Below are 10,587 nucleotides of genomic sequence, written 5' to 3'. Positions count from 1 at the left end.
GGTTTAGTGATCCAGATAATCTGTTTGTGGGTCCCATCGCGAATGGATCATACCTTAAAAATCTCCTCAACAGGACAACATCAATTCCTAACCTTTCAACCTATGGCCTATCAGTAGGTGGTGATGGAGAAACACATTGTAAAGGCCCACATCCAACTGAAAAAAAAAAAGCCCCAGAATTGGTTTCTAGGATCATCTAACCAACGAGTTTTTTGGGCATGCTTCCCTCATCGTGGTGTCAAATTTGCTAATGGGCTGGATTGCTAAACCATAGACACACATGCGCGCGCGCACACACACACTACAAAGGCCCACATCCAACTGAAAAAAAGCCCCAGAATTGGTTGGTAGGATCATCTGACCTACTTGTTTTTTGGGCATGCTTCCCTCATCGTGGGGTCAAATTTGCCAATGGGCTGGAATACTGAACCATAGGCCCCACTTATTCACTGAAACTTGAGATTTATGTGCAATGAGGTTTGTTAATCCATTTGTGTTACAACAATTCATCTGCATGCCACCCACATGTTCCCACCTGGAACACGTGAGAAATCCAAGCCAAAGTGATTCCATGGCCCCCAGTGTTGTATTTGGCTGCTCCTCTCATAATGATGACCACAATGTTTTAAACAGATGGATGGTTTAGAAAAATTGGGCCAAGATTATTCAGTTGTCCATTTGTTTCATAGACTATGACATGCCTCTTATCAGTAGACCAGCCTGATTTTCGGACCAGGGCATCTACATGATTCACTGAAACCTAAGATTTCTGTGCAATGAGGTTTGCTAATCCATTTGTGTTACAACAATTCATCTACATGCCACCCACATGTTCCCACCTAGAACAAGTGAGAAATCCAAGCCAGAGTGATTCCATGGCCCCCAATGTTGTATTTGGCTGCTCCTCTCATAATGATGACCACAATGTTTTAAACAGATGGTTGGCTTAGAAAAATTGGGCCAAGATTATTCAGCTATCCATTTGTTTCATAGACTATGACATGCCTATTATTAGTAGACCAGCCTGATTTTCGGACTAAGGCATCTACATGGTTAGACCCACTTGATAGACATCAGGGATCTCACCCATGGCTGATGTTGGCACGTGTATTGACCCGTAGATTTATTATGTGATATTTGCACAAGCTATCATGAGGCACTCTATTTTTTCTTTTTCTTTTTCCCTCTTTCTACTTGCTTACTAAATCCAATTAAAATTTCTTAAAGTGTCAAACAAATACGAGGCACATTTTTATGTCATCACCATGACATTTTGTCCATACTATGTCTTGGAGTGTCATGTTGAGGAACATACAAATGTCTCCAAGGTTGGCATGACAGTCCCAAACTTGGAACATCTTTGACACTTTGTCATGCCCATATTGGCGTTATTGTAAAAATGTATGGTTAAATGAAATTTTGGTTATGAAATGCATTTGAAGTGAAAAACTTTTTCATAACCAAAGATACATTAGAACTATATAAGTAAATATATACACTGCTAAACAAAGTGTTTCATAATGGTAATGGTGGCCATAATGGCCACTGTCGTTACTATTATGGTACGGGCCATAACAGCTGTTACAACCCTTTTTTTAGGAAAAATATTTATGGACTATTACGGGGCTGTCATGAGGCTATTATAGTCCGTTATGGGGCCGTTATAGGACTGTTACAGCTCATTTTTCTGTAATGGCTATTACAGCTGTTTCGGTCCCGTAACGCATGACAGTTATGACCGTTGCATAGCCAATTTTGAATACCTTACTGCTAAAAGACATAATTAAAAGTTAAATTAAGGTTTTATTTCCCAATGGATATGTTGAGTTATATTAGGTAGATGCCTGAGACGACTAATTTTTAAAAAATGGTTGTGCTTGTTCTGTGTAATATTTGGAGGAATCTAGTTAGCATTTCTAAAGAGGAACTATAGGTAGGGTTCCAAAATTCCATATTGTCCAGCCGATGTAAGCACATTATGTCCTTATTGGTCAATGTAGTTACCTGAAACATGAGTGAGATGGTCTGATAAAAAAAATCAGTGACCGATATGCCTATAAAGGCCCATTTTCCAATTATTATTTTTATATGTATCTCTCATTTCTCCTTTTTTTTGGGATTTTATAGGAGTGTTGGTTAGCTATAAGATTAGTACAAATCCCGTATTTTTACTAATCTGGTTTACTCTATTGACTTGATATCTTGTGTGAGTAGAAAGCAGAAAAAATGAAACCCAGACCCAAGTCCTCTAGGAAAACCAGAGTAGCCCCTATATTGTCTGGTATTCGCGGGAATTGTCTGGTTCAACCTTGAAATCCATGCAAAGAATGTCATCACCAAGTATCACCTAGACATGTGCTTACTCTACCTCTTCTTTGCAGCTTGCAAAGCAAGTTTTTGAGATGGACTCCATGAGGACACATATGTTAAAAAAAGCTTCCAGTCTAGTTGATAATTGTTTAAGTCGATCTGGTATGACTTCATTGATTTTTTTTTGTCTCTTTTACTAGTAAATGTTAATTTCAACACTTACACTCTTCAGTCCTACCCTTAACCCTCAATGATTGATCATAATAGCTAATAAAAGAAACAATTTATCATAGTTCTTTTCATGATCCACTGTTTCAACAGTAGCTATAAGAATTAAGGAACCTCTTCATTATGACCACCCACTCTCAAAATTGGGCTCAATAAAGTCACCGAACCTGTTTCCATTTGAAGGAATCAAGGTGTGCGAAAACAGTTACATAACGAATGTAACTTAATGGTAAATGTGCTAACCATTAGATGTTACAGGGCCAAAATGGCTATTACAGAAAAAATGGCCCTTAAAGGGGCTGAAAGAGATTTTTTTTCAAAAAAAAAATAAAGGAAAGAAAAGAAAGAAAAAGGAAAAAGGCCATAACGGCTATTATGTCCCATATCGTAATGGTAATGGCAGTAGCCATTATGGCCACCGTTACTGTTATGGAATACCTTGGAAGGAATTCACAATCATTAAAGGTTTTCTTGTTGTATTGTTTTTCTTTTTATTATTCATCTATTTATTGATTAGTATTAGTTTTTTTTTTCAAACGTGTAAGCTGTGAATTTTATTTTCCTACATATTTGCTTTTATGGATGCGGCAGTCAAGATTACTACTTGTGTTCTGCTTTTTGTTAGCAGGCTTGGTCACCATTTGTATTGGCTTGGAAAATGCTTATTTTGATAAGGATGCTGCTTCCAAAAATTCCCATGATCCAATTGACTCCAATGTGAGTTGAATTCCCATTTGCATTATCATCTTTATTTTCCTGTTTAGCAATGATTAAGAAAGAGAAAGGATCCATACTGTTAGTTATATCTAAATTATTTATTAAGCATTTGATCTTTGGACATGTGTTACAGATGTATGGGATGAAGACCAATTTTTTAGGCCCTACAGTGGATGGGTTGTACCCTGAAAAGATCCATACTGTTAGTTATATCTAAATTATTTACCAAGCCTTCGATTGTTTGGAGGGCACATTGGATTCATGGTCCTTCGGATGAAAAGATCAACTAGGTAAGCCTCTGCTCTGTTATATCCCCTTGTGCATTCGATCCTTGCTCATGCCCCCAATGCAAAATAGAGGAATTATATCCTGCATAGCAGTACATGACTATTTCTTGCTGCATGGCCCATGGTTCAAAAATCCATAACATTTAGCTGATGGCTCCACTTGGAATTGAGACACCCAAGAAATATCCCAGAATGGGTGCTGTTGGATTTCACATTTAATAAGAAGCAAAATCTTTGTCTAGAATGAGTGACTGGCCCTAACTTTTGAATCAGATATTTCACCAATTGAAACTTTTTCTGTATTGCATCCAAGCTTTGTTTCCATGAGTGGCATGTCTCAAATGGAAGCTACCTGGATGGTTTTGATTATTAGGCATCTACTTGTCGTTTAAAGGACTTTATCCTTGAGCCCTTATTTTCTCTTAAAGTCCATTTTTTAATTTCCAACACTCTTGATCAGACCAATTTCCAGGCCTACTGGTTTTTATTTAGATACGCCAAAGATGCTGTTAATCAGGAAGTTCTCTTAATTTACTACACCTGAAATTCCACTGTTCTATCTGTTTTCTTTCCTCGGTGCCATTTAAAGATCAGGTAACAACAATTTGGTCGTTTCCTTTATATTGAACTACAAGAAAAGTTCCAATGCACTTCGAGCACTATAAAAATCCACCTAGATTCAATTTTTTTGGTCATCCTTTTCCATACTCATATGGTAAAGATTGCCTAACATAAGTAATTCTTTTAGAATCATAAGCAATCCGTGATGAGCTATCAAATATATGGATTGAATAGTTGGTTGCCTATGTTTGTACAAATGATCTCCACAGTCCATATTAGAGGCCATTGGTCAGATGGTTGAGATCATCAACGAATTGCCATCGTGGGGATGTCAAAGTGTCGATTGGTACAAAGTTCTTCCAACTGCAATCTCGAGGCAATGTTCCACCTAGTTAGCCTCTTCATAAATTTCTTGAAGAAAAGATTATTGAAAATAAAATTCTCACTTAAATCCATCATGGTCGTTTGTTAATGCTTTTGGCAGGACCGCTAATCCCTAGCAGTTAGTGCAAGTATCTTATTTGCCTTTGGTGTTAGCAAATCTTATTGATCTTGAGAACTGAGATCTTCCATATGAGCATCGAATTGCTTGCCTTAGAGCTTTTATTCTAAGTTCCCAATTACCACTATTATCTGAGTTCATGACCATTTTCTGCTGCAAATTGCTTCCTGGGCTAGCTCAATGTGAATCATCCCTTTTTTATTGTTCTTTATTATTTCACTTGTACAGGCACTGTTGTAGACAAATGTAGTAGTATTATTGAATGGGTAGCACAAATGAGCCTCAGTGACACACCATATGTGCATTGGAATAGATTAATCGCACATATGGTATGTTGCGAAGCTTGTTAATCTGGCTATCAGGTTTGTTTTTTGTTCTCTCTTTTATATAGATTAATCGCACATATGTGCATTAGAATGGATTAATCGCACATATGGTATGCCGTGAAGCTTGTTAATCTGGCTATCAGTTTTGTTTTTTCTTCTTTCTGTGTTTTTTTTTATTGGTAACTTCTCTTTTATATAGATTTTGTATTTTAAAAAGCTCTGATTTTTCATTATCTTTACATGAAGGATGAGTTGTTGTGGGGAGTTTCTTAGCTACACAAAGCCACCAAAAACCCAGCTTATCTGAACTACATTCATCCCAGTGAGCCTAAGGAAGGCTACAAAGGTGGATGTCCACCCAACCCTAAGCCTCAGGTGGTTTGGTCACTTGACCCTTGGGTTCACCACAATTTTTGGACTCATACTCTAGTACTAGCTGAACAAATGGATGGCCTGAATATACCATAGATCATCTAGTTGGACGGCTTGGATAAAACATTACATCATGGTGACCCCTACCCTTTAAAAAAAAAAAAAAAACTATCGAGACTGAATAAACCCAAACATCATGATGGACCCTACTATCTAGTGGGCTACCTATATAACCACATACATCATGGTGGACCCAACTGTCCAGTGTGCCTAGGCATTTTCAAAGGTAGGGGTTCAATCAAAGGACCCTAATTGCCTACTGACGCTACTAGTAGCGAGGTGGTTATTGGGCAGTGTTGTATGGTCCCAACATTATATATGCGTTTTATCCATGTCGTTTCCATATCATTTTTGCGCATGAGCCTAAAAACCAGACAGATCCAAATCTCAAGTGGACCACACCACATGAAAATAGTGGTGATTGAATGCTTGCCATTAAAAACTTCCAAAGGCCCATTGTAATGTTTATTTTCCATCCAACTTGTTGATTAGGTCAAAGAGACCTGACTACAACCAAAATTTTGTGGCCCCAAGAAGTTTTTAATGATGGGTGTTCAATCACCATTATCTCCTATGGTGTGGTCTTAATGAGATTTGGATCGTCCTCATTTTTGTTTTTGGCCATAAAATGATCTGAAAAAATGGATGAATGGAGTGGATAAAACACATACATCACTATGGGGCCCATAGAGCACCATCCAGTAACTACCGGCTACTAAGCAGTAAGCAATCTGCATTGTCAATCTTGTTCCCAAGGACTGAGAGGATTTTCTACACATCATGTGAAGCAAGAAAAACAGCTAGTTAGTAGAACATATGCATCACGGTGATTGCCAAGGGAGGTTACAGATGGGGCTCACCCTATGTCAGGTTCACGTGACCCAATGGGCAGGTGGGGTAGCCCAAAACAACATGGCGGGCCCCACATGCTACAATGGTGGGCCCCACTAGGTTTCAACGGTGGTCTTCAATCTCTAATGTTTCAAGTGGTGGGACCCACTAATCTTTGGTTCAGATGATATTTATGTTATCCCCTCCATACAGGTCACACGTGACATAGCGAACAGGTTTGATGTCAAACAAATTTCAACATGGGCCCTAAGAAGCTTTCAACAGTGGACATTCATTTACCATTGTTTCTTACAGCAAGTCCACTATAGCTTTAGGATCAAACTGATATATAGTTTTCACCTCTCTCAAGTCTCGTATGGGTCGTACATGGGTTTGGGGGCATTCGACCACCATGGTGGGCCCCATCCCAATTTCAATGGTGTGTGTTAAATTCACCATTTCCTATACCGTGGTCCACTTGGGATTAAGATCGGTTCACCAAATGATCTGAAAGATGGATGAACTGTGTGGATAAAACGAATATAGTATGGTGACCTCCTCATCGTAGGTGAAACACATACATATGACGGGCCCTCATCAGAGGACATGTAACATCCCGAAAAATTTCATGCAAAGACCCGAGCAACACCTCAATCAGGATTCTCTTAGGACTCAATCCTTTAGAAGTTAAATGTGAATTAACTAGCGCTAAACTCGATTACCTATGAAATTAGCACCAATCACTTTAAATTCGATCTATAAGACCCAAAACCTGTGGAATCGTTAGCGCTACGTTACCCTGAAATCTAGTATTCAACGCTAAATCCAGTTGCTCTCGGGAGTACTTGGAAACTTTGTATCAGACCTGGATCACGCGTTGAAAGTCCGATAGCGATGATCTTAGACAATTATGATCATCTTGTTGGGCTTAACAATCACCTCAAAAATCAAGTCCAGATGATGTCCTGAGACGATTTGCTTAAGTCCGGAGTAAAGAGTGTGAGAAAGGTGAAATTATTTAGAAATTAAATATGAATTTAAGAAATCTGAGTCGTGTCGCTTATGCACCGATTTTAAGCATTCTGACCGTCAGAATCTGACCCAAATTTACCTTCGGATCAGGGAAGATGGCCCATACATGTCAAAGTGCCTATGGACCTGATCGAGTTTCTTTGACCGTTGAATTAAAATTGGTCCGCCATGAGCGATCTAGAAACCCAATCGGACTGAAAACTTAACTTGCTTAAGATCCAATATTAGGGAGCTTAAGTCCGACTACACTCAGAAAAAGGACCTCCAGAAACTCTCCATTGGATTGAAATGGACCCGATTTAGTTATAACCTAAGTATACCTTGGCCCTGAGGCTATTTCCATCAAATTTAGGCCTATATAAAGACCTTAAACCCTCACTCTCAAATTCCATATGAATTTTCCAAACCCTAGCTACGAGAGAGAGGAAAAGAGAGAGAAAGTGAGAGAGAAGTTGGCGAATCATCTTGAGATTCTTCCCAGTTACTCTGCGTACCTAATCCATCGCATCTGAATTGTTATTCCAACGATTCTAAGTTCATTCTTGGGTAAGTCAATCAAACCCTAACTTGTTTTGGAGCTTAGAATAGTCTAAGTGTTGATGTAGCTAATTTAATTCATGCCTTAGGTTATCTAGTCACCGTTGACGAAGACTTATCGTCTAAATCAGATCTGTTGGGCACTTTCTGGTTTAAGGTGCGGACTATATTCGTATAGGTTATGATTTTCAAGGCTTTCAATATCGGTTAATGGTTTATTATTGTTGTGGGTGAAATTTCACATGCCAAATGCGATGTTTGTATTGAGTTTCTGATATATATGAACTATATTGAGATTTGTGTATTCCATGTATATGTAAAAAGTATCATATACGTATGAAATACGAGCATGTGTATGTCATGACTAATTGTCGTGTGTTTGTGCTAGTTGTATGTGTATCAACTCCTTGGCGAAAGGATGTCCTAATGTGAGCTATCACCAACATACGTCATGTACGTTGGAATATGTAGCCTAAGTGTTTATAGAAATGTCTGAATGAATAAGTGTGTCATATATTGTACTTTTTATAGGCATTGAGAAGAGATTCTCAACTATCTTAATGATGTGTATGATTTCCTCCATGAAATTTACATTTTTTTGTTTCTTTATCTTAGACGTTATTTATGTGTAAATTCATGTTAAGTTGAAATCCATCAAATGCTCACATGCTTGTATGATTACAATTGTTGACCCATTACTGTTCTGAATTGTTGGCATGAATCTCTATTATAATTGCATGTGTTTGGGACTATGAAATAGTCTAAGGAATCGGTAACAAGCTTTGAGTTCGTGGCTGAGGTCGCTTTCGTCACGTAGGGCGTGTTTGACGAACCCGAGTCGTATTAGTGTTGTCGGCAGTGGTTTGGCCACACAAAGTGTTTGCGCACTTCATGTCGTTCAACTCAATGTACGCTCGTGCTAGTCGAGCTCGTTAAGTAACCCTTTGCAGTGACCTAGAACCATAATATCGTATGAGATTGTCTAGGACCGACGACCCTAGAATGGATCACCATTTGGGAATTGATATAAGGAAGGTACCTTAGCTTCCCAATCCTGCTATATGAAAAGGACTAATAACAACTTGGTAATCATGCTCATGCACCGCATTACATGTGCCTTGGCGTCGTGGAGCACTGCGGGAGGTTGTCATGCATACCGTAAGATGAAGATGCTGAGGGAGTGCAGGCGAGGGCATGCATCATTTCTACATACATCCTTGCATTAACAAGAGTAATTAGGACATGTTTGATTGTATTGCCTTATCATTACTGCTTGATTGAATTGATAATATGTTAACTTTTACTGTATAGTTCCACTGAGTTGATCACTCAGTCCCACGTTCTGGGACGGTGTTTCAACCCCAACCAGACTCTGTCTTAGATGCAGATGATGATGCGACCCACGAGGCAGAGCAGGAGTATGAGGATGATGAGGAGGCGTTCTCCTCTATGCAGTTCTCAGGCGGGTTCATGTGAGCCATGTCCTGAGCTACGGGGATTCAGGGTTTATTTTGTAATGGGTGATTTCATTTTGATACTTATATTTTGAAACAAACACTTGTAATTATGACCTGGCAGAGCATACATATCTCAAGGACTTATATAACTATACACATGTGTTTCTTCAGCCTTCCGCTTGCACATTTCACCTATCCCTGGATTATGTTTACGGTTTGGCTTAATTTACTCCATATTTTATGCACTCATACAGACAACATACATCCATCATTGCATATGTTGCATAAGTGATGTTTTGAAACTCGGGAGCTGAGTTATGCTCGACCCCTGAATTTCAGGATGTTACAAGTTGGTATCAGAGCATGATTTGGATTAAACCGGACCTGGGTTATGGTCACACAACGCACGCTGACGTTACCTTAGCGTAGGAGGGTGCGAGATAGTGTAGGATTTCTAGTTGCACCTATCGGCAAAAGTTTACTGAAAATGATCACCAAGATCGAGTCCACGCACACTCTTGATCACACACAGCGATCCCAAATCTCTTCTAGACCATCCGTCGATGGGTTTAGACCGTGTATCATCCCATCCTAGCCGTTAAAAATTCGGCAAACTTAAATCTATATCAGGTTCTATTCAAGTAACCCAAATTGAGTCGACACGGACTAGGGGCCCAATCGGGGCAATTCCAGGGGGACCCAGGGTGGGACCCACATCATTTTTAAGCTTGGGGACGGGGAGGACCTTGCCCCACCAGCGAGCCATCGCTGGTTAGTCCAGAGACCGGCGAGGCCCTCGCTAGTTCGGTGAGCCCTCGCCGCCCAGTGGGCCCGGACGGGCTGAGCCGGTCGGGCCGACGCTCCTAGGGCCTAGTGTGGCCCACTCATCCAAGGTTGGCCGAATATAACCCCTTCCAAACCCTCTTTCCTTCATAAACTACCCTCTCATGCTTTCCTTTTCTTGAAACTTCTCTCAAAACCTCACAAAAAACCCATCTCCAAACCCTTTCTTCTTCCATTTTCATGCATCCTCACTCAACCCATCTCAAAACCCACCTCCATTGCTGATTTTCTTTTCTTTTCTTTCCATTTGAGCACTCAAATCCCTACTTTGAGTCTCAAATTCGTGGAAGCCCCATTACTCCTTCCATTTCCCTCTTTTCTCTCATTTTCCATGGCCCTATTCGAGCTTATTACGGCCATATTTTCCATTTCCACCATTCTCTCTTTCATGGGGAAGAAAAGAGCTCCCGTTGATGAAGCTGGGCCTAGCCGCCCAACCTGTTCACGGAGGCCGAGAGGTGCCGCCGCGAGCACGACTGCCACTCGAGAGTATCAAATAAAGCGAGACCTCAATTCCCGGGCTC

General features: G+C 40.0%; 1 long non-coding RNA gene across 1 annotated transcript; it reads left to right on the top strand.

The window, feature by feature from the left end:
• The first annotated feature begins 3,488 nt into the window (after positions 1-3,488).
• On the top strand, positions 3,489-4,971 carry LOC131255398 (uncharacterized). Its single transcript, XR_009176001.1, has 2 exons — positions 3,489-3,545; positions 4,003-4,971. It is a non-coding gene; the product is annotated as an uncharacterized LOC131255398 (long non-coding RNA).
• The last annotated feature ends 5,616 nt before the right edge of the window (positions 4,972-10,587 follow it).

The sequence above is a fragment of the Magnolia sinica genome, chromosome 9, assembly GCF_029962835.1.
Source record: "Magnolia sinica isolate HGM2019 chromosome 9, MsV1, whole genome shotgun sequence".
Classification (NCBI taxonomy): Eukaryota; Viridiplantae; Streptophyta; class Magnoliopsida; order Magnoliales; family Magnoliaceae; genus Magnolia; species Magnolia sinica.
Note: the sequence above shows the minus strand (reverse complement) of the source record. Positions and strands in the feature narration are given on the sequence as shown.